Raw genomic sequence first — 25,902 nt, forward strand, 5'->3', positions numbered from 1 at the left:
AAAAACAGATACGGCCAAAACACTATTAACAAAATTCTCTACAAAACCACAATAAAAAACAAAGACAAACCAGACTACAGTAAAACTATAACCATTTCCTACATTAAAGGAATATCAGACAAAATAAACAGAGTACTACAAAAGTACAAAATGAAAGCCATCTTTAAACCTCCTGCAAAATTAAAAAGCTTACTCAACTCATCCAAAGACCCACTCCCTCTACTAGCCCACCCTGGAGTATACCGAATTTATTGTACTTGCAACATACCATATATAAGAGAAACAGGATGCTCAATTCCTATTAGACAAAAGGAACATAAACGACACATTAAATATAATAATTATGGTGAATCTGGCCTTTCTGATCATGCCCTGAATACCTTACACAGAATTGACTGGAAAACCACCAGCTGTCTACATCACACTAAAACATGGTATGAATGGAAATTCAAGGAAGCCTGTGAGATTATTATCAACCACCCCAATCTGAACAATAATGATGGTCTAAAAATCCCAAACATATGGAAGGTATATATTCGACCTTCCTCACTAAGAACAACTATAAACAGGACTGTCGAAAATCCAATAATAAAAAATCGAAAAATGTCGAAAATCAAAAATAAGAATTGTAATAGTAAAAATAGGACACCAATTGTTTCTGAAAGAAAACCATCTAAAAGAATGTTTATTCCTGTCATTGTAAAATAGAATTTAGCTTGATGTAATTTTTTTTTTCACCAGAGGTCATGCCAGCAGAATAACATGCGATCAAATCATTGTTTCTCTAGCTTACAGTTAATGATGTAACTCAGCTTGTTCTGTATATTTATGTACGCTCCAGATGATGAACTTGATGTAAAGTTCGAAACGTCGGGATAATAAAAAGTTTTTTAACATGGTTGTAAATTCCATAAAATTCTTAAAATGACTGAACAATATTATTTCCACAGTACAATATTATAAAGCATTTGGATGTCATATTGCTGATTTTCAAATCCACGTTTCTTTCTAAACTTCTATAAATGATATTTTAATTCAGTAACTATAAAAATCAAAATTCTCTTCCCATTGGTGGGTATTGTTAAAAAAAAAAAAAAAAAAAACTGTTCTTTTGTAAGTAATGGAATGCCCATCACATTACATAATCTGTTCCAAATACTCAGGGCAAGAGGGAAGCTGTTGAATGTATGTTCTACTGTTTCCAATTGGTAACAGATGTCACAGAATGGATCTTTGTTGTTAAAGTACCTCCATTTGATGATATTGACTGGAAGGCAGTCATATGCAATTCTCCAAGCAAGATTCCTCCTGTTAGGATACTCTTAGAACTTCAAGTTATGAAACAAAATATTGTTGTCCATACCTAGCTGTGGAACTTATCATATTATCAGATCTAAAACTCTCGATCCTTGCAAGTCCTCCTTTACATGCTGCCTGAGATAGCTCTCTCTCAAGAACTCATTTTCAAGAAATTTATTTTCCTCATTCCCATATGCTATCTCTTCATTCCAATCTATACTGCCATAATTAAAATCACCCATAATAATTACCCTTCCTTTCCAAGCAAGTTCACTAATCCAAGTTGTTTATACATTTTTTCATCACCACCCTCCACATTCCCAGGCCTATAGCAACATCCAACTAAATATGTCTTCCTGTCAACCTCCACTTGACACCACACTGCCTCATAACCATTACCACTATTTCCCTCTTTAATGTCTACCTTATGTGGATAATTCCCTTGCTATCATCAGCAGCAGTCCCCCCCCCTCCCTTCTTGTTCTTTCTGTCCTCATGAAAAATGCTGTATCCTTCCATTTCTATTTCCCCCCTAAGATTATATCTTAGGAGAAATAGAAGTGGACAATATTGAAATAATGACAACCATTTGTCATTATTCTAATGATTTTGGGGCGAATAAACTAATTAGTGAAACCATTTCATCTCCCATTTGTAAACAAACACAGCAGTTCATTTTTAGGTCTCTAACCAGTCCTATCCAGGCCACTTGCTAATTGTGATTTACCCACCATACCTGCCCTTGTCCACCACTTTATCATCACTTACCACATATATCCACTCTGTCTTGGCATCCACATCACAATATATTCCATCTCCATGACAATCATGTCCATACACATATTCACTGCTACTTTCAACATCCACTCTCCCCATGCCATGTCTCCCTGTCCACCTGGACTTCCCCCCACCTTCATTTCTCTGTTCCTCTTGCATTCCTATTCTCTCACACTACTACTGTTTCCACTGCTGAGCACTTTTGCCTCTTCATTACCACTCTCCTGATCTTTTGCTTCATCTCTCACTTCTTGCATGCATCTCACATCTGTACTTCCATTTAGCAACACTTTCTCCAGTGCACTCACTCCAAATCCATTAAAATGCAACTCATCATGCCTGTATAATTCCATTCTTCCCTCAAACACATGCCATACATCCACAAACTGTACTTCCTTCTCCTCACACAGTTCCGCTACCATACCATCCATGATTCTGGTTCTCCATCTCAACTCATCATTGTCATACCTCAGTAACACACTAAAAACCTTTTCCACTATACTGTTATCTTTCACTCTTCTCAATAACCTCCTGATATTTGCCCTTATGCTTCTTATGTTCACTGAAATCATTTCTTCTCATGACCACCACTAATACTCTTGCTCATTTCCTCCTCATGTCCAATGCCTGAATTATCTAGTTCATTATCCCTCCTGGATAGCAGATCTTATGGACTCTCTCATTAACTAATCCTCTAACTATGGACTCTCTCATTAACTAATCCTCTAACTATGGAATCTCCATAAACTGCTATCCTGGAATCACTCCTCACCTCTTTTACCCTTATTTCTTTCATTCTATTCTTTTGCACACTTTAATTGGTTTCCATTAAAGGCCTGATACACTCTGCATCTTGATTTCATTTTTCATTTTCAATACCTGTTTCATTAAATCTTGCATTCCGACAATTTCACTCTCTATTATTCCCATCTTGCTACCTCTCATTCCGACTTCCATTTCCTCATTCATACTTCCTTTTGCTCCCTTGTGACTAATTTTTGCTTCTACATTCTTACATTCTTTCACTCCCCAAGTTTCACTAGCTTTTGTGAATTTCATTTCTGCTTCTTTCATTTATGCCATCTTTTATCTTTTCAGTCTGCTCTGCATTTGTTGACTCGTGGTCTAATAATATATCGCACTTTCTACAAATTTATACTTTCTCTCCCCCTCCCATTCATTCTCTCCACAAAACATCTCTCACACTTCACTATGCCATACACACATATTACATTCATGACATCAAACCATTTTTGAAAAATCTGTGTCATTAATGCCACTTGATTTTTGCAGCACTTGCTTAGTCACACCAGTCGATGCTTGCATGGTTGATCTAATGAGTACCGCCATTGTGTTCTGTTTAAAGAAGACAATTTTGACTAATAAATCTCACCAAAAATTGCACTGACACACACACACACTTCATTATCAAAAATAAATAGTGCAACACTAAAATTCAAACAATATTGTCAATTATTACCCAAAATAGCACTTATCTTTTCTGGAGCTCTTTTCCAATACTGCAAACCTTATGGCCCTTTAGTAGCTGAAAATATTAACGGGATAAAGAAGCTGTGGAAAGGGTGCAAAGAAGAAGTACAAAGATTATAAGAATAGTAGAACGAGAGATGATATGATAGAGGTCTATAAATTTCTGAATTAGTGTTACAGAATATTGTCTCTGAATTTTTTTGTTATATGGAAGGTAGGGAGAAAGAACATAGAGGACATCCATGGAAGTTAAGTTTGTTCGTGGTTAAGAAAGGGATAAGAGCTATACTTTTCTCTCACAGAGCAGTGAGTGAGTGGGATAGTTTGTTTGTTGAAGTTTGTGCATGCATGCATGCATCTGATGTGAATGATCTTAAGAGAAGGTACGACAGCTGGTTTGGTTGATGTATTGTCTCTTTTGATGAGTCCTTGACTTCCCTGGAGCTCTCAGATAATAATAATAACAATAATCTTGAGCCTTTCATGGAGTTAATGACTCATCAGGGAGGTCCCACTGTACAGCTTATTATACTATGCCTTAAATACGTTCACATTCTTTACAGTCACCACACTCTCTGACACAGCATACCAATCATTCACCACTACATGCAAAAATCCTGCTTCCTTCATCTAACACTATTCTATGAAAAACCTCTTCAATGTTAGTCTGATAACAACCCCTTATCAATGTATGCACCTGTAACATATCACCTCTCCTTCTATCCACTAGACTCAGTAAATTGTATCTACTCAACCTTTCTTCATACCTAACATTACAGAAACCACCAATTGCCTCTAGACAGACCCTTTCCAATATTTCTTCACCCTTTTTTATAACCAGTGACTCAATCTGTGCACAGTAGTCTATATGTGGCCTAAATTAAGGCGTTATTCAATTGGAATGAACTGTACTTATGTTGTATAAAAGGAGAGAGGGTTTAGCACTCCCCTTGATAAGAACAGACCGGCCTCTGAGCCTAATACATATAAGGTTAAGGCACTGCTGCTTATTTTTGGTGGCCTGGTTGGCCGAGTCCACTCTCCAGCCGAAAGGCTGCGGGTTCAAATCCTGCTGTGGGCATGGATGTTTGTGATTGTGAAAACACCAGTGGTGGTCGGCAGTAGATGACATTGGAGTAGTTGCAGTCAGTTGGTCATTGAATGGTGGAGACAGAGTTGTAGAGTAGGTGCCCTCCCTCAATGAGTCCTTGGACTCCCTGGAGGTGTCAAATAATAATAATAATAATACTCCTTAAATTTTTTAGTCAATATTCTGTGCATTCTTGCCAGAATCGTTGTGCTGTTCTCACAATTTTATTAATGTTTCCTCTAAATTTAGGCCCTTCGATCATCATCTCCAGATCTCGTATTTCCTCTGCCTACTAGGTTACATTCCCAATAATTATATATTTCTTGTAGAAAGGCTTATACGCTGGTTAAACATGATATCTAAATACTTAAGGAATTGACAGTATACACTAGAAATATAAATTAAATCAACTTTAACATATACTTTCCGATATTTCGGCAACGTCACGTTGCCATTTTCATGGGAACTTAAGATAATGACACGTGCACGCAAGTACTACATAACAGCAAATGAGAAATGAAGCGAGGAAGCTACCGTTCTCCTAAAGTCCTGATGGTGCCCCTGGCGGGCTATATTAGGTGTGTTCTTGGCCCTTGGGCTGAAGTTCTTCTGATATACGTTTCCCAAATTTGGGGCAGTCTCATGCATCGAAATTTGTTAAGGTTTGGCATGTTTCTAAGGGCTGAGGCTGATTCCATGAATAGTCTTTCATATTTGAACTTGCTCTGGTGCATTACTGTGGCTTTCTTCCACCTTATTCTGTGGCGAGTATCCAGAGCATAGTCTGCAAGCCCAGAGTGGCTGTACTGGTGAAATCGGATGTAGTCCTTGTGTTCTGAGATTCTGATATTTGCTGTCCTGCCTGTTTGGCCAAAGTAGCACAATTTACAGCTGCAAGGGACCTGATATACACCAGGTAGGTCTAGGGGAAGTGATGGGTCTTTAGTGGAGCGGATAAGGGATGCCAATTTTCTATGTGGTCTGTAACAAGAAGTCAAGTCATGTTTTTTTAGAATTTTGTTGATTTTTTCCGAGGTACCTCGGATGTAGGGAATGGTGATGGATTTAGAGTAATCTTTTTTGTGAAGGGGTGGATGGGTTGTGGATAACTGGTTTTAGTATTTTTTGGATTTTTTTGGGGGGGTAGCCATTGGCTGAGAGAGTGTTAAGGATGTGATTTAGTTTCAGTAATTAGGGCTTGGTCATTTGAACAGATTAGTTTTGCCCTGTTAAATAGTGTCTTAATAACTCCATATTGTTGTGTGTGGGGGGGGATTGTTGGTGAATGTATCTGCCTGTATGGGTGGGTTTTCTATAAACCAAGAAAACCAAGGTTCCATCAGGTTGGTGGGTGACTAGTGTGTCTAGGAAGGGGAGGCTATTATTTTTCTCTTTTTCCATTAAATATAAATTAAATCAACTTTAATATATATATATTAAAGTTGATCTAATTTATATTTCTAGTGTACACTGTCAATTTCTTAAGTATTTGGTTATCAATAATTATATAAAATTAAAAAAATGTTTCTTTGTTTTTCCAAATTTTAAAACATTGTACTCTTTAACATTGAACCGATAACTCTCATTCCCGTGTCCATTCCTTTAATCTCTTCAAGTCCTCTTTTAAAGCCACAACATCTCTCTACTCCTCATAGCTCTTCCCAACTTTGCATCATATGCAAACATCTGAATATCTCCATATATCCCTCTTCCCCATCACCACCACCACCACCCCTCTTTCAATTCATACCCATTAAAATAATCAAACTTGTGCACTTTTGACATTCATTTCCTTGGAAAATTTAACATATATGCCTTGATTGCTACAGAGTCATGGGACTCATCATAGAGGACCACTTTATACCCCACATACTCTATCATACAATAACTCCTTAAGCCATTGCCTAGGCAATCCATTCTGCACACCCAGTTTCTGTGCAAAATAAAATACTTTTCACTCTCTTACCATTTGCTTGTACATCTTCCAGGGATGTCTCCTTGTTTTACCATTTAAAACTTCTCCCTAATGTCCATTCAATAAATACTGCAAAACAGCTTAAATGTCTTGATCACATCACTGCTTCTTCTAACTAACAAACTCTTCAGATTGCATGCCTTCAATCTCTCCTCATAGCCAATGTTCAACACTTAAAATATCATTTTTGTCACTTGTCTTTTTACTCTTCTCTCTCTCTCTCTAAAGATTCTTCACTCACCATCAAATCCTGTTGTCATAATCTGAACGCATAGCGAGATGTGTCTGATGTATGCCCTCAGTATTGTAGTAATACTCTGAGTTGTCTCTCTTTGCAGTATATCCTCTTAACTTCGAATGATATATGCACGTAACCACAAGAAATATATTTATTTAACCAAATATTTCAGTCTGGAAATAGCAGACCATCCTCAATGGTATTACAAGAACAGTTTAAAAAAAAATAAATAAATAAAATAAAATAAAATAATTAATTAATTAATTTAAAAAAATACAAGCTAGAATACTAACAATAGATCGTTAAAAACAGAACACGCCGCATGATGTTATATTATTAAGTATGAAATGGAATATTTTGAAGTAGAGACATGATCGAAAAAAATAAATAAATAAAAATAAAAAAAATGAATGAGTAATCTTGAATAACCTTAAAACAGCAAACCTCTTAACTTCACATTTTATCTTTCAGCACATCAAGATCCCTTCCTGAGCTATAGTTCCATCAGTAAATTATATAGCCTCTCATATGTGGATATTATTAATTTATAAAACAACAGCTTCAAAGATATAGTCTGATGGTATACTACAGGTCACTTGCATTCCTTCATTCTGATCTATATATACTGCTCTTTGATGTCTTTCTTTTATCCATTCCTAATGTTGCCAACATTCACAGTGTCACGTTGCTTCAATTTACTTAATAGATTTTCCTACTATATTCTTTCAAATAAGTTTGCATAGTCATGGATTGCAATATACTAGTACTAGTCCAGAGCCCTGGGGAACTTCGCTACTCACCCTCAATCGCCTTTATTCCACTCCATCATAGACCATTCTCTGATGTCTGTTACCCCCCCCCCCCTCCATGACCACCAGCTTCATATCCATTCCCATTTGCTGCAACTGATGTAATAGTTTTCCATGCAGTATTCTGTCAGATGCCTTTGTAAAACTCCAACACTATCATGGTGTAGCCATGTCCTTTATCTATTGGGTCTCCCGCGATGAGTCTACTGACTCCATGGAGATACCCGTAATAATAATAATAATATCATGGTATTAGTGATTTACTTTATATATACAAGTAAGGAGTTACTATAGTGTGACATACAGCTCTCTATTCATCATCAACTGAAGAATTTCTTTTCTGTCAATTTTATACAATCCCTTTTGCAACTTATAAGTTTCTATCATGTCCTTTTTTTTCTGCCTGTCAGCTAAAACTTTGCAACCCACACACACACACACACACACACACACACACCTTCAGTATATCTTCATATATAGCATTTCACAGGCATCATCACTTGTTTCTGGATCCTCTCCACAGTCTCATGATCACCAAGATACTTGATTGGCCAAATCTTAGCCTTATAACAAGGAATAATAACTTCCCTTACTAGTCAACATGTTCTTCATCATCTGAGTAATTTTTTTAGCTCTTTTGCCAACTTTTGCAAAATATCTTCTGAACTTCATATCTCTGTCCACCATCACCCCCAGATCCATAGCCTTGTCAATTTCTTTCCCATAATTCAGTACCATTAATATGAAACAAAGTATGTAATCTTTTCATCTCGAAAAGCATTACCTTACATATTTTAGTATTGAATTGACAACCATGCTGTTTATCCACATTTCCAATTTATTTAAATCGTCTTGTAAGATATATGCATCACCTTTATCAACTATTGCCTTCCTAGTTTTGCATCATCAGCAAAAAACCCAAATATTTCCTTCAAATCTTCTACTATATCATTAATATACAAATGAATGAGTATTGGTACTAGTCCAGAGCCCTGGGGAACTTCGCTACTCACCCTCAATCGCCTTTATTCCACTCCATCATAGACCATTCTCTGATGTCTGTTACCCCCCCCCCCCCTCCATGACCACCAGCTTCATATCCATTCCCATTTGCTGCAACTGATGTAATAGTTTTCCATGCAGTATTCTGTCAGATGCCTTTGTAAAACTCCAACACTATCATGGTGTAGCTATGTCCTTTATCTAGTTCTGCTATCACTTTATTATAAAATATCAATAACTTACTAAGGTAGGGCCTACCTTTTGCAAAGCCATGGTGCCTACTCTCTCTGTCCACTACCCTTGGAACCTTGTCAGAGCCGAGACTTAGAGTAAAAATGAGAGGTGTTGCCAGTTCTCTTGCACATTCTCATAGCACATGGGCCAATATACCATCCATTCCCACTGCTGTATTCACATTGTATTCTAATCAAAATATTCAAAATGAAAAAAAATATGCTTATGAAAAATAAATAAGATTCACTGATGAGTCTTATTTATTGAGCAATTCAAACACAAAATAAATCATAGAGTAGATATCACAGATATAATTCTTAAATAACAATTAAGATGGTTTGGATCTCCAGAGAATGCCTTCTCGGAGATTACTAGATATAGCCTTGAAAGGAGTCATTATAGGAAGTCGATCAAAAGGCAGACCAAAAAGAACTTACGTTGTTTGAAGCCGTAACCAATTGAGCTTCAGAGAGATAATAGAAATGGCCAGAGATAGAGCCAGATGGCAAAGATTTGTTCATAGAGGACTGAGTCCTCTATGATCTACAAATTCATCTACCTCAATTCTCTAGTTGGCCTCTGTTACATCAGTAACTGCAGTGTCTCCACCTGGCTAACACACCATTGCAAACTGATCACTTATTTGAATATTGTTTGAATAATGGTTACTGTGGTTCTTCCACATTAATTCTTCCCATGATGAGTCTCTTTAATTGAGTGAGTTGTTTGCAATAATGGAAATGTCTTCATCATTCCTGAAATACTGACTGGTTAGAAATTGCTACCTTTGTCTTGCTTTACGTAAACTAGCTAGGCTTTTTACTTCCTTGGGACCTTGCCATTACTGAAACTTAAAATTGACTAGAATGGTGACAGATATTGCCAGTTCTCTTGCATGGGCCAATATCTCATTTAATCCCATTGCCATTGAGATTTCATAATATCCGAAGCATCTCCAGTTCATCTAAATCTGTTCCTTCTTTTATCTCTTGTATATCAATCATTGTTTTATCTCTGTCTAGATCAGTGGTTCCCAAGCTTTTTCAGCCCCCCCCCCCCCCCCCCAAATTCATAAACTCATCATCAGTGCCCCCGTGTCTTACCTGAACCCACCCTACATTCAGAAAAGCAATTCACACAACCCACAAGGAACGGTAATAACATTTTAAAAACAAATATTAATTTATAATTTAAATTTATTTTAAATCCAAAAAAAAAACATTTAACTTTAATAGCAACTTGACATTAAAATCTAATAAAACATTGTATTATAAGGCTATTCAATAGCAGCTATTGACTTGAATGTTTTGAAAATCCTTAATGTGATGGATGGGCTTCATGGAGACATAGTTTTCCTATGTCTGGTTTAATATAACTTAGCAGTAGTCTTATATCTCCACATTGCATTATCTGGAGTCTTATTCAAATTAAGTGGATATTGAATCCAACATTATTTCAAAGCCGAACAGAGAAACTACAAGAGTTTCAGTGAAACTACAAAGTTTGATACCGAATATAGAAACTATAAATGTTTCGGAAGATCCACACGTAAGCATACCCTTCATGACAGGAGCAACTCATAGTAAAAGTGGAGTAATACTGATCACGATCCTTAGTATTTCCCATAATGTAAAAGACATCTCCTAGTGGACATGCATAACATCATACATGTCATAATGTGGATGGTGGTGATAGTGAAAATGTATAGTCAAATAAGCCAAGCAAATAAGAAAAGGGTGATCATTATGGGTGATTTTAATTATGGCAATATAGACTGGAATGAAGAGATAGCAAATGGAAGTAAAGAAAATGAGTTTCTTGAGTTTTTGAGGGATAACTACCTCAGACAGTATGTAACAGAGGGCACACGAGGATTAAGGGTCTTGGATTTGGTCATCTCATTGGAGGATGTAATTATAAATGAGGTGTCAAATCATCCACCAATTGGTGAAAGTGACCATGAGGTGATTACCTGGATGGTTGTCAGCAGTGCAAGGACCCCTGTGAAAAAAGGGTATATGTGGAACTACAAGGGGGTGATTATGAAGAGCTCAGGAGACAGCTTGCAGGTGTAGCATGGAATGAGGAGTTAGCTGGAAAAGAGATCAATGCAGCTTGGGGGATTTTCAAAAACTATTTAGTAGATGCAATGTGTCTAAATGTATTCCAAGGGTGAGAAGGTTAAATAAGGTGGATGTGAGATGGATGAATAAAGAGATTAAGCATGCGATACTGAGAAAAAATGCATTGTGTAGGCAGTATAAGAGAAGTGGAAATAACCAATTCCATGAAGTCTACAAAGACCAAGCAAGGAGTGTGACTTGGTTGGTGAGGTAGCTAAAGAGAGGTATAAACAGCAGTTGGCTAATGAAGCCAAAATGAATCCTACGGAGTTCTTTTGATATGTAGCCAGCAAAAGAAAGAATGATTATGGAAGGATGACATTGATTGGAAGAAATGGTATAAAGACAGATGTTGCAGAATGTGTGGTGGAGGTACTTAATGAGCAGTTCATAAAGATCTTTCAGTCTTATGAATGTGACTTTATGGAGAGATTGAGAGCAGTTGATGATGGGGAGGAGAGACTGACTGTAAGTGAGCAAGAGATGTTTGGGGAGTTGAGTAAACTAGATATAAATAAGGCTGTGGGACTTGATAATATATCACCGCGTATTCTGAAGGAATGTGCCAGAGAGTTGACACCTGCCTTGACATATTTTTTTAATACGAGTCTTGCACTTGGTCAAGTTCCTAAAGAGTGGAAGGAGGGCAAGATTATGCCACTTCATAAAGGAGGTGATCAAACTCGAGCATCAAACTATAGGCCTATCTCTGTGTCAGGTGTTGTGGTTAAGTTGTTGGAGAAGCTTGTGAGAACTAGGATCCAGAGTTGGGTTGACAACAATGGTATAATCTTTGATGGACAGCATGGATTTGCTAAAGGGAGGTCATGTTTGAGTAATCTACTTACTTATTACAATAAAGTGACTACTTCCTTGGACAGAGGAGAAGGATACACAGTAATATACTTGGATTTCACAAAAGATTTTGATAGAGTACCTCATGATAAGTTGACAGTCAAACTAGAGCAGATGGGGTTGGATATTAGATTAGTGCATTGGATTGGAGACTGGCTGTCTGATAGGTATCAACAAGTTGTGTATGGGGGTGTGATATCCAGGAAAAGGAAAGTCACTAATGGAGTGCCTCAGGGGTCTGTTTTAGGGCCATTATTATTTAAATTGTATATTAATGATATTGGCGAAGATTTGGATGGAGATATTCAGTTGTTTGCAGATGATGCAAAGTTGGGACAAACCATAAAGAGTAGTGAAGATGTTGTGGCCTTGCAAGAGGACTTGAATAAAATGAGTGATCGGGCAAGCAAATGGGGATGTGAGTTCAATGTTGCAAAATGTAAGGTTTTAAAATTTGGAAAACAACCCACCCCCCCCCCCCCCCACCCCCCCCCCCCCCCACCCCCCCCCCCCCCCACCCCCCCCCCCCCCCACCCCCCCCCCCCCCCACCCCCCCCCCCCCCCACCCCCCCCCCCCCCCACCCCCCCCCCCCCCCACCCCCCCCCCCCCCCACCCCCCCCCCCCCCCACCCCCCCCCCCCCCCACCCCCCCCCCCCCCCACCCCCCCCCCCCCCCACCCCCCCCCCCCCCCACCCCCCCCCCCCCCCACCCCCCCCCCCCCCCACCCCCCCCCCCCCCCACCCCCCCCCCCCCCCACCCCCCCCCCCCCCCACCCCCCCCCCCCCCCACCCCCCCCCCCCCCCACCCCCCCCCCCCCCCACCCCCCCCCCCCCCCACCCCCCCCCCCCCCCACCCCCCCCCCCCCCCACCCCCCCCCCCCCCCACCCCCCCCCCCCCCCACCCCCCCCCCCCCCCACCCCCCCCCCCCCCCACCCCCCCCCCCCCCCACCCCCCCCCCCCCCCAATCCTCACTGGCCGCATAGCTAAAAAATTCCCTAGGATTTTCTTTGGATCTTAGGGCTAATCTCCTCTCATATTCCAGTTTCATCTTCTTTACCATACTAGTCACTCTTCTGGCCTGTGTCTTATATTCTTCATGCATCTTCTCTTCACCTGTCTCCTTATATCTCTTCCATAGCCTCTTTTTCGCATGCAATTCCTCCACTTTACTCCAAATTGTGTCCTCTTCTTCACTTGTGGCATACAACTTACCATTGCTGCTAACAAATATTCTTTGACAATTTCTGATGCACTAATGATATCCCGACCTTCCAATTCCTCCCTCCATGAAACTTCCTGAAGTTGACGTCTAAGACTATTATAATCACCTGCTTGATAATTCCACATACATTCCCGTCTCTTTGAAACTCCTGCATGTCTATTCATTTTCCAAGTCAAAACCATATGATCACTCTCTCCAACTGGAGGGAGAAATGTCAACTCAGTTATTATCGACTCTTCTGATGCTATAACCAAATCCAAAACTCTTGAATCTCATGTTCCCTCTGTTACATGTTGCCTAAGACATTTGTCCCTCAAGAATTCTAGAAATTCCATTCCCCTACTACTACATGCATCTTCCTCTCTCCAATTTATACTATTGTAGTTAAAATCTCCCATAACAATCATTCTTCTTGCACTTGCCAAACTTAACTGTCTAAACATCTCCTGGTCCCCATCCTCTGTGCTCCTGGGTCTGTAGCAACACCCCACTAAATATCCTGTCTTGCCCACCTCTACCTCACACCATATGCTCTCAGAATCATTTGTCTCACTGCCTTCCAAAGCCTCCAATCTTAGAGGACATAGGTCGTCACTTATCATAAGCAGTACCCACCACCACGTTTTCCCCTCCTATCCTGCTGAAAAATGCTGTTCCCAGCGACTTCTATTCCTGTTATTATATCCTCTTCCGTCAACCACATCTCAGTGATCACAATAATTTTTGGCCAGACTGATGCTATCTGCGCCACCAATTCCTCTCCCTTATTCCGGATAGTCCTGGCATTAATATAAAGCATATAAATGCCCTTGTTTCTGTATCCCCATTATCCCCTCTAGACTCCACTGGACTCAGTGTTACCTGATGTCATCTCCCTTCTCCCAAGTATCCATTCCCACAGGAGGCCACCCCTGCTATCATCCTCCCTGGGACACACTGACTCGTTCAGAACAACAATCTCTCCACGTGCCTACATCCTTCCTCATTCAAATGTAAGTGGTCTCTCGCATACAATTCCTCTCTTTCCTCAAATGCACTCCAAGCATCCACATATACCAGTCCTCTCTTGTCACACATTCTAGCTATTATTTCATTCAATATTACTGGTCTTCTGCTCAGCTCATCATTATCATACCTAGGCAACATGCACACTATTTTTCCTCTCTCTGTCTTCTTCCGTACAGCCTCAAGCAAAAATCTCATATCTCTCGCTGCCCGACTTACATTACCACTCAAGTCATTTGTTCCTACCTTCACAATCATCTCATCCACCCTTTCACCTCTCTTAATTGCCATAGCCACCCTTTCTATTGTTCCTCCTGGCAAACACTCCTCACGCATCCTATCTTGAACACCATGGATCATTGAGTCACCATACATTATACCTCTTACCATTCCCTCTCTCTTATTGTTTCCATTCTCTCCTCTTCTTTCATTCCCATAGGTCTCTCTCATTCCATCTCCTCTACTGCTATTTTCTCTTCTAGCATTCCCATGCCTCTCTCTCCTACTACTCTTTCCATTCTCTCCTCTTCTAGCACTCCCATACATCTCTCTCATTCCCTCTCTCCTACTGTTTCCATTTTCTCCTCTTCTAGCACTTCCATATCTCTCTCTCATTCCGTCTCTCCTACTGTTTCCATCCTCTTGTCTGCTAGCATTCCCATACCTCTCTCTCATTCCCTCTCTTCTACTGTTTCCATTCTCTCCTCTTCTAGCACCCCCATACCTCTCACTCATTCCATCTGTTTCCTTTCTCTCCTCTTCTAACACTCCCAAAATTCTCTCTCTCCACTACTTTGATTTGCCTTGCATTTATCTCTTCCATTCTCCTAATCTTATCTTTCATACTTCTGCTCTCATTCACAAGACATTCCACCTCCTCTTTCAGCTCATCTATCTCCCTCTGCAGATCAGTCACTCTTAATCTAAATTCACTCTCCCAAACAAAACCATCTCCTAAACTTTCACAGTCACTCACACCTTCCACACTATCAACTATTATTTTCTCATTCATATATATATATTTTTCATTCTCTCCTATCACACTATTTGTCTTCCTACATTCATTCCCCGTTCCTGGAGCAACAAGATCAGATATTGATATTTCTAATGCACTTATTTCCTCCAACTGCCTGCATTTTGCGCACATACGCTCTCCTCTCTCTTTCACAAGCTACATATCCAATTCCCAAGATGCATACATGCTGCAAGTACTGCATGCCACAAAGTCCCTTATGATATTGTTTATAATAGAGTACTTAAATGGCGGAGGACTTGGCGATATGCCACTCGCGACTTCAGCTGAATCTGCCATTATTACTTACTGCCGAGTAGCGTAATCTTTAATAATTATTCAATTAATAAATTCCGTTAAATAAATAAGAAAAAAAAATTACAAATAATTACAAGCAAAACAAAACATTTAAATACACTAAATATAATTAAATAAAATGAAATATAACTAAATACAGTAATGAAAACTTAGCTTCGTTTTGTCTTCCACCATTATGCATTCGATTCTGACGGAATCAAATATATTAACCAAAATATATATATATATATATATATATATATATATATATATATATATATTATATCAAAATATATTATAATAACCAAAATATATTATATTGCAACAGCAACCAACTTCTAAAAAACAAGCACTGAAGTACACTTGTATTCAAAGAAACAAATTAGCACTCAAAAACGTTGAAAAATGGGGGAAAAAACGGACTATTCACTGATTAAAAATCACTTTCTTCTGCACAGCTCAAGTTTTTTGCAGATGATGTGAAGCTGGGAAGGGTTATTAGTAATAGTGCAGATGTGGTAGTCCTGCAAGAGGATTTGAATAGGCTAGACATATGGGCAAATGATTGGGGCTATCAGTTTTATGCAGCAAAATGTAAGGTATTGAGGTTTGGGACACTGCATACTCTATTGGAGGAGCTATACTGGAGGAAGTAGTGGAAACAAGAGATCTGGAGTTGATGATTGATAGAAACCTGAAATTCAGGGAACATATTGCAAAAGTGGTGAAGGTAACACAGAGGATTGCTGCAGTAATGAGGACGCTGACATGTAGAGATAAAAGAGTTATCATTCCGTTGTATAAAACCCTGATCAGACCACACTTAGACTATTGTTCTCAGAATTTGAAGGGGATAAATTAACTGTGGAAAGGGTACAAAGGCAGATAACAAAGATGGTTTCAGGAATGTACAATGTTAGTTATGACGATTGGCTGAGGGAATGTGGACTGCAGAGTTTAGTGAATAGAAGAAGGAGAGGTGATATGATTGAGACTTTTAAACTGTTGAAAGGTGGTTACAGGATTGACACTGGAAATTTTTTCACTTGGTTGAACAACAGGAGGGAGTGATGACAAGGGGCCATGGAAGTTGTGAAAGGGAACTGTGAACAATAGGGTGAATGTATGGAGGGTGGTTGAACCATGGAATTCATTGCCTGATTCATTGCCTGTGGTGAGAGAGCAAGAACGTTCAATGAGTTTAAGGAGTGGTATGATAGAATTTGTGTTTTCTAGGAGGGACCTCCCACAATGAGTCTTGATAGACTGTGTTTCCTAGGAAGGACTTCCTGCGATGAGTCTTTTGACTTGATGGAGGCCTTAATGATAAGTAAGCTGTTTGATTCATAATGATGTAATATTTTCCTTACTGGCTTTAGTCACAGTAATTTGTTTGTTCCTATATAGCTTTTTAAAGTGCTGCTATTTCTTGAAGTGGAACGTTATTTTTGGAAGGCTTGGATTTCGTGAGAATGCTAGCCACATCTAAATGAATGTTATTAGCCACTGTTGGTGTAAGATTATGGATACAACAATCTACACTGGTCATAATTTCCAGAACCGTCATTTTTTGGCATGATGGTGAAATTATTCCCATCACGATGTATGTTGAGCACGTCTTCTGAGAGTGTCTGCAACAATAGATTCATCACTACGTGTTCTTTTTGTAGTTATGGTTGAAAACAGTTTCACTGTTCCTGACCACACTGGTTTACAAAGCCAGCGACATATTGTTGAGTTTAATAAATAATTCAAATTCTGCACAGAGAAGAAATTGCACATAAAGCCCATCAACTTCATTAAGTGGAAACTAAAACTGTCAGGATAACTGAATCAGCTATAAGTTTTAAAAGAGGTATACCATGAGTAGACATACCGATACAAAATTAATAACAGAAAAAACTCGCGTACAAAGATTATTTAATAGTATAATTGTATATTGGTTCAGATATTTTTGCTATACGGAATGGCTCTTCGGATGAACTTCAACAATTTCTCACTAAGTTAAACGCATTTCATCCTAGGATCAAGTTTACCCTAAAAGTAGAATCAATTAAGCAGTTAACCTATTTAGATCTTCTAATTCTTCGCCAACCAGATGGTAACCTACATTTCTCAGCCTATAGAAAGAAGACTCGTACAATATAGTCAAAAGGCAGGAACTATTAAAACACTGGTTCATTGTGCCCACTCCTTTTGTTCTTCAGACGATCTTTTACAGAAAGAACTACAATATATAACTTTTTCCTTTCTATCTAATGGTTATAAGAATTGCTTCATTAAAAGAACTTTGAGTAGTTTTAATATGTCTTCCTCTTCAAACACAGAAGAAATAACGCGCATTACTATCCTTTATGTACAAGGCATCAGTGAACGTATAGCAAAAGTTTTAAAACCACTGAATATTTTTGTTACCTTTCGGCCATGTAGAAAAATCTCTACCTTTCTCACTTCTCCTAAGGACAAGCTTCCACATCTTAATCATCCAGGTGTCTCCCAGATTCCATGCTCTTGTGGATTATCTTATTTCGAAACGGGAAGATCTGCCTCTATTTGGCTAGAAGAACACCAATCTTATATTGAATACTTTAAACCTGAAAAGTCTGGACTTGCAGAACATGCCATCTTCACTAGACACAGAGTTCATTGGAGAAAGACAAGAGTTCTCCACAAAAGTCAGTTTCTCATGGAACACCTTTATAAAGAAACATGTCAAACTCTACTTCATTCTCCTAACTTAAACAGATCCGACGGCTTACGTCTATCCCCTTTATGGGAGATAGTACTTTACAAATCAGTTAATCTTTCCTAACTTTTTATTGTATTGATTTTTTTTTTTAATTTATTATTTATTTATTTTTAAAAAAAAAATTTTTGTTTATTATTATTTTTTAATTAATTAATTTTATTTTATTTTAGGAAAGTTATTGACCTTTTTAGTTATCTTACACCAGCTATTTAGGTGGCATTTTTTGGAATTGTCAGTTATTGTTTAATTTGAGCTTAATGTACTGAAGATGGCCTGTGACACACAGGCAAAAATTATACCATTAAATAATCTTTGTTCGTCAGTTTTTTCCGTTATTAATTTTGTATTGAATCAGCTAGCCTTCCTAAAGAGATGTCAGGACACAAATACCATTCGAAACTGTCTAAGATTCTAACAGAAGTATTCAGTGAGGTATTCAGAAGTTTGATTCTGGAAAAGCTAGACATATTTATTCAGAGGCAAACTTAACAGTAATTTGAGAACAGATTACTGGCACTTGTATCAAGTTAGCTAAAATCACTACTACTATCAGCATGCTACATAAAAAGCTTTCGGAAATACTTAATTCAGAACTGTGATCAGTTCTAATCACCATTTTTGAAAATCCTGCTAGCAAAGAATTTGAAATGGTTTTGAATTGCTATCTGTTTGCAGCTCTTCAACAGTGAAGCTGTTCATGAACACTACTACTACGACAAGAATGCATAGTGGTGAATCTTCGTTGCTGACACTCTCAGACAATGCAGTCAATACACTTAGTTGTCAGCATAATTTTGCTGTTGTTCCTAAAAAAAAAAATTGCCATTTCTGGAAATTATGACTAGTGTAGAACCTGGTATCTATGATTTTACATCCATAGTGGCTAATAACATTTGTTTGGATGTAGCTATTATTCTAAAGAAGTCCAAACCTCTCAAGAATAATATTCCACCTAAAGAAATATCAGTACTTAAAAAGTTATGTAGGAACAAATATTGAACAAATACATTATTTGTTCAATCATCTTCTTAAAGACTCCTCTACTTACAGATCATAGATTGAGTTCCTATAAAATCCCAAAAGAAAAAGTGTGTAAATTATTAAAAAAAGTTACATCTTGATTCAACAAAATTACCAAAAAATTCAATTCCTTATCTCATCAACCCACCCTGGATATACAGGACTTCTAAAATTCACAAACCTGATATCCCTCTTCATCCTACAGTAGACAGCATAGACAGTCCCACCTATAAACTGGCTAAACATTTACCCAAATCACTTTATACCCTTACATGCAACTCACCCTCAACTATTAAAAAACTCTTTTCACTTTAAAGCATTAATAAAAAAATCTTTGACAGATTCTGACATCATGGTCAGTTTTGATATTATTTCGCTATTCACTAATGTACCATTGACAGACACCCTTAACCTCAGCCACATTTCTCTCTGACATAAATGAGTTATTTAAATTCATGATATATGTACAGGTTATTTTCTATGAAAAGGAAAAATATACAAACAACTTGATGAGACTGTTATGAGTTTCCCCCTCCCTCCCTCCCTCCTCACCTTATTTCTATATGGAATATTTTGAAACCCAAGCACTCAACACCGCCACACTTAAACCAATAATTTGGCAGCACTATGTTTATCATGTGTTTGCTGTTTGGCCTCATGGTCTAGACACAGTAGATACATTTTTTAGCATCTTAACAGTCAATACTCTAAAATAAACTTCACCATAGAAGAAGAAAGTAACAATTGTCTCCCCTTTTTAGATACACTAGTGGCACAACTTCCTAATACTCATTATCCTCCTCCATTTACAAAAAACCCACTCATACAGATAAGTAGTTACATATGGAATTTACATTTGGAACGAGAAGTTGAGTGGTAAGGAAATAAATGCTGCATGGGAACTGACAAAGAAATACATAACAGCATCAATGTATGACTGTATTCTGAAGGCCAAAAGGTTGAATAAGGTAGGTGTAAATTGGATGAATGTGGAGTTTAAACATGAAATCTGGAAAAAGAAGATACTTTGGAAGAAGTACAAGATAAATAATGATAATAATCAGTCACGTGAAGAGTATAAAGAACAAGCCAGGAGAGTGGCTCAGTTAGTAAGGAAAACAAAATTAGAGTATGAGCAGAAATTGGCAAATCAGGCAAAGAAAAACCCTAGAGAGTTTTTTTAGATATGTGGCAAGTAGAAGGAAGACTGATCATCTTACCATGATCATTCTTCATGGTAAGATGATTACAAGGATGAAAGTGGTAGAATGGCAGAAGCTCTCTGTATTAACTTGATTAACTATTACTCTACCCAACTTTGTATCATCAGCAAATAACTCAATATCTCCCTTCAAATTATTTCCTGTATCATTTATGTATAAATTAAACAGCAGTGATCCAAGCACAGTCCTGCATACACCATTAGTTACCTGCCTTCTCTTTTCCTTCATGCTTACACGGGGATCAGAATACATCACGAAAATTATGGAAATAACTACCGTGTTAGAGTGCCTTCTCCTTGATTCTGCTCTTCCATGTACTACGCTTTGGTATTGGTCCATCAGCCATCCTTTTATGCATATCACCAGTTTCCTATTCATCCCTATTTGTTGCAGTTTGCATAATAGAGTTCCATGTGATATCCTGTCAAACACTTTTGCAAAGTCCAGCAGTATCATCGTGTAGCCATTCCCTTTATGTTGTCATCCTATTATAAAAAAGTGTAGATTACTAAAGCATGACCAATCCTTCACAAAGCCATGCTGCCCCCCCCTCATAGAGTATCATATTCTTATCCATCCATTCCTGAATTCTCTTTTTGACCAACCTTTATAGTACTCTTCCCACCACCACCACCACTCCTGAGATACTAATAGGTCTATAATTTGCTTCCACAGACTTATTATTATTATTATTATTATGGGTATCTCCATGGAGTCAGTAGACTCATCGCGGGAGACCCAAACTAGCAAAACAATATCTGTCATATCTCTTCTTGAGATATGACAGATATTGTCATATCAGATGAAGAGCTCACAACTAAGTCAGGCAATGAATTCCACTCATTCACTACCCTCCAGGCAAAAAACCTTGTTCTGACACCCTTGTTAACCACACTCTTCTTTAATTTCCAGGGATGACCTCTTTTTCTTCCATCACTATCACACAGCTGAAACATTTCCCCTGCATCAATCCTATAAAAATCTTTCAGTAATTTAAATGTTTCTATCATGTCCCCTCTTCTCTCCCTATCAACCAACCTTTCCAATCCACAAGCTCTCAATCTATCAATGTACAGAGCATTTTTTACGTCACTCACCAACTTGGTCACTCTTCTCTGTACCCTCTCCACAGCCTCCTCATCTCCAAGGAATCCAGGTGACCAGACCTGAGTGCAGTAATTCCAAATGTGGAAGTATCAATGCTTCCACATTTGGGAAGCATTGATACTTCCACATTTGGGAAGCATGCTTCCACTTTATAAAGGGGAATAATAACCTCTTTATCTCTGGATGTCAGTGTGTTCCTCAACATCCAAATAATCCTGTGTGCAATCTTGAACACCTTAGCAATGTGTCCTGTGAACTTCATCTCCCTATCTATCAACACCCCTAAGTCCCTAGCCTCATCAATCTCTTGGAGTACTGTTCCATCAATGTAGTACATAGCTGGTAATCTTTTAATCCCAAAATGCATGACTTTACACTTTTCCACATTGAACTGACATCCATTATCTTTTGCCCATTCCACCAGCTTATTTAAATCATCCTGCAAACTTTCAACATCAGCTTGATTTTTTATTGTGCTACCCAACTTTGCATCATCAGCAAACAACTGAATATCTCCCTTTAAGCCATTTCCTATATCATTTATATACAAATTAAACAACAATGGCCCAAGCACAGAGCCCTGAGGCACACCACTGGTCACCTGCCTCATCCTGGACTCAGCTCCTCCATACACCACCTTCTGGTATCTCTCCCTGAGCCATTCTCCTATCCATATCACCAATTTAGTATCCATTCCCATCTTCTCCAATTTGCGTAACAGTGTTCCATGGGATATCCTGTCAAAAGCCTTAGCAAAATCTACATGTACAGAGTACCACTGTGTAGTCATTTCCTTTGTCCAACTCAGATGTCATTTTATTATGAAAAGTTAATAGATTGCTAAGGCAGGATCTACCTTTAACAAAACCATGTTGGCCTTTATAGAGTATCATATCCTGATCCACCCATTCTTAAATTTTGTCTTTAACCAACTTTTCCAATACTTTTACCACTACTCCTGAGATGGTGATTGATCTGTAATTAACTACCGCAGTTTTAGAGCCACCCTTATGCAAAGGAACCACTTTGCCTTACTTCCACTCCCTAGGGACGATACCAGAGTTCAAACGTAAGTTAAATATCCAAGTAAGAGGGGTTGACAATTCCTTTGCACATTCACAACACCCGAGCTGATATTCAATCTAAGCCTACAGCAATGTTTGCATTTAAATTTTGCAATATATTAAATACCTCTGATTTCTTAGCTTCAATTTTCACATTAGTTGTTGCTACAGGTACAGAGATATCCTCACTTAGGTGATAGACTTTTGAAAAGTGATCACTCAGTAACTTGACTATTACATCTGATTTTGTCACCTCAATACCATCAGTACACACACTAAAGTTATCCTTCCAAAGTCATTCTTCCTTTTCCTTGCCACATAGCAGAAGAACTCTTTGGGATTACCCTTGATCTCATTAGCTAAGGTCTTCTCATACTCAGATTTAGCTTTTCTTATTATGCTGGTAACCTTCCTAGCTTGAGCCTTGTACTGCTCATGGGTGTACTGATCGCATTTCTCCTTGTACATTCTCCATAACATTTTCTTTTTTTGCAGATCAAGCTTGATACTACTGCTCATCCATCTAATGCCTGCCTTGTTTGTCTTCCTGACCATGGGGACACAATCTGACATTGCTTTCCTCAGATACCTGCTGATTTTATCCCATGCAGTGCTAACATCTTTTTCCCTGCAATATGTTCTGCCATGGGATTGCTGCAAGCTCACTCCAAAGCTTGTTATAATTGCCTAACCTGTAGTTCCGTATATATCCCTTCTTAACAGAAAAATCCACAGATTTTGGAACCTCCCAAGTCAATACCACGTGATCACTTTCACCAATTGGAGGTAATGAGGACACCTTACTTATGCATATATCCTCTGAACCAATAACCAGGTCCAACACTCCTTTATGCATAGAATTATTTGACCATCCTTCCACTCTCTTGGGACTTGCCAGAGCTGAGACATAAATTGAACAGCCTAGTTAAAGGCATTGCACTTCCCCTGCACATTCTCGTAAAATGCTAGCCAACATCCCATCCTCCCACAGCCATATTTGCATTCAGATTCTGCAATATATGCTATATAAGTACCTTCAATTCATCAATCTCTGTTCTCACATGTTACCTCTGTCATAACAATACTTTCACTTGGATGATATACCTTTCTAGAATGATCATTTCGTAGCTCAAGAATTTTGTCTGCTTCTGTTGTCCCTCTACATCTGCACTCATTAAAGTTATCCTTTCATCGTCAATCTTCCCCCTACTTGCCACATAACGAAAAAACTCTTTGGGATTTCTTTTCACCTGTTGGCCAATTTCTTCTCACAATCTGATTTTACCTTTATTACCATGCTCTTCACCTTTCTTGCCTGATCCTTGTACCATTCATCCATTAGCTCACCTTTCTCCTTTTATAACGTCTACAACATTTTCTTTCTTTGCTACTCATGCTTAATGATACTACTCATTCATTTAACTCCTACTCAATTTACTCCCCTGTCCTTGGCAATAATGCTTCCACCAAATACCCCTTGATTATCCACCATGCACTGTGAATATCCTTCCCTTGCAGATCGTTATGCCATGGTTTTGCTTCTGGCCTCCTCCTAAGTGTATCTTAATCACCTGCCTTGTAGTTCCATATATACCAACAACACCCCTTCTTAATTGAAATTTCCACATTTTGCTACCTCTGAAGTCAAGTCCACATGATCACTTTATCCAGTCGGAGGCAATATAGCCACCTTAGTTATGGACAAGTGTTCTGATTCTGTAACAAGATCCAATACTCTCGCATCCTGAGTCCCCTCCATCACGTTCTGCTTCAAGTAATTATCTCTCAGTAAGTGTATAAATTCCATTTCCTTCCTGCTACATGATATTTCTCCCTTCCAATCTATGTCTCCAAAGTTGAAGTCTCCCATAATAATTACCCAACTTGCACTCATTGCACTGATCTGCTGATGCACATCTTCTAAATCATCCTTTCCACCCCCTGGCCTATAGCGGCAACCAATTTTATATTTTTCCTATTGGCCTCAATCTCACACCAGATTCACTCAAAAGAACTCCAATCTGCACAGATGACTCCTACTTTTGTTGGCTACGATTCATCCGATATCATCATCAATACCCCTGCCCTCTATCCTGTATACTCTGTCCTCCCTGAGTCTCACTAATACCTATAACATTTGGTGAGGTTGCACTAACTAATGCCAAAAACTCCTCCCTCTTGTTCCTGATGCTTCTGGCATAAATATATAGAAACTGCATCATCTCTGAAGGCCTGTCCCCAACCACCTTTACTTCCTGAATTGATTACCCTATTCAATATTTTTTTGTTGAGAGACTAGATTCTGCACTTGGTCTCTCTCTCTCTCTCTCTCTCTCTCACACACACACACACACACACACACACACACACACACACACACACACACACACACACACACACACACACTCTCTCTCTCTCTCTCTCTCTCTCTCTCTCTCTCTCTCTCTCTCTCACACTCTCACTCACTCACTCACTCATTTAGTTTTCCTGACTTTATGCTTCCACACTCTTTATATCCATCAAACTCAGGCCATAGATCCACAAACTCTATATCATTCTTTCTGCACAACCTATATATTGATTCATCATATTCAGTGTATTAGTCATCACCCTCTTTCTCAGTTCGCCTTTATCATAACATGGAAACAGACTTGCATACTTTACCATCTCATTCTTCTTTTTCACTTTTTCCAATAACTCTTTTGCATCCTCCCTCATACAATACTTCTCACCTCTCAAGTCATTGGTTCTAGCCAAAACAATCAATTCATTAACCCCCCCCCCTTTCTGCATTCTTATAGCATTACTAATATTATTAATTTTCAAAGCAGGGAAACAAGATTTTGTAGATTTTGAAGTAACCCTCATCATAGAATCGCCATGAGAATTAATTTTTTATGCTCTTTCTCTTGTTTATTCTTACCATTTTCTTTTTGGCTTCAGACCTCTTGCTTTTTTCTGTTCTCACTTTGACTAATTTCTTGCTGTTTCTGCAGCCGTTTTAATCTCATGCTTTGTCCTGTGAAGAACAACATGCAAACAAGTTATTTCTTTATTCAAGTCTTCTACATTCTCCTGAACTTCCGCTACTGCAACTTTCACATACGCTATCTTACCACTACTTTCAATCACCTCATTTCACATTTCTTTCACCATCAATTAAACCCAGAACTCCATTCACTCCAATACTTTAAGTTTCATAGCTTTCGGTACTAACTTCCACTACCCATGTAGTGGAACTTAGTACTTCCCATGTCAAAACCCCTGTACCTTGGCTGGCATTGTTCTTGTTTACATCAGTGCCATAAA

The 25,902-nt window shown here is 38.5% G+C and overlaps 1 protein-coding gene and 1 pseudogene across 2 annotated transcripts in view; both read left to right on the forward strand.

The window, feature by feature from the left end:
* Nucleotides 1–25,902, forward strand: part of LOC150110047 (acetoacetyl-CoA synthetase-like) — a 515,069-nt gene that overhangs the window by 18,656 nt on the left and 470,511 nt on the right. The window lies entirely within an intron of this gene.
* On the forward strand, nucleotides 4,482–4,582 carry LOC150110048 (U6atac minor spliceosomal RNA; annotated as a pseudogene).

Source organism: Typopeltis vanoorti, chromosome 1 (assembly GCF_054136105.1).
Source record: "Typopeltis vanoorti isolate ZY-2024b chromosome 1, IOZ_Tvanoo_1.0, whole genome shotgun sequence".
Taxonomy (NCBI): Eukaryota; Metazoa; Arthropoda; class Arachnida; order Uropygi; family Thelyphonidae; genus Typopeltis; species Typopeltis vanoorti.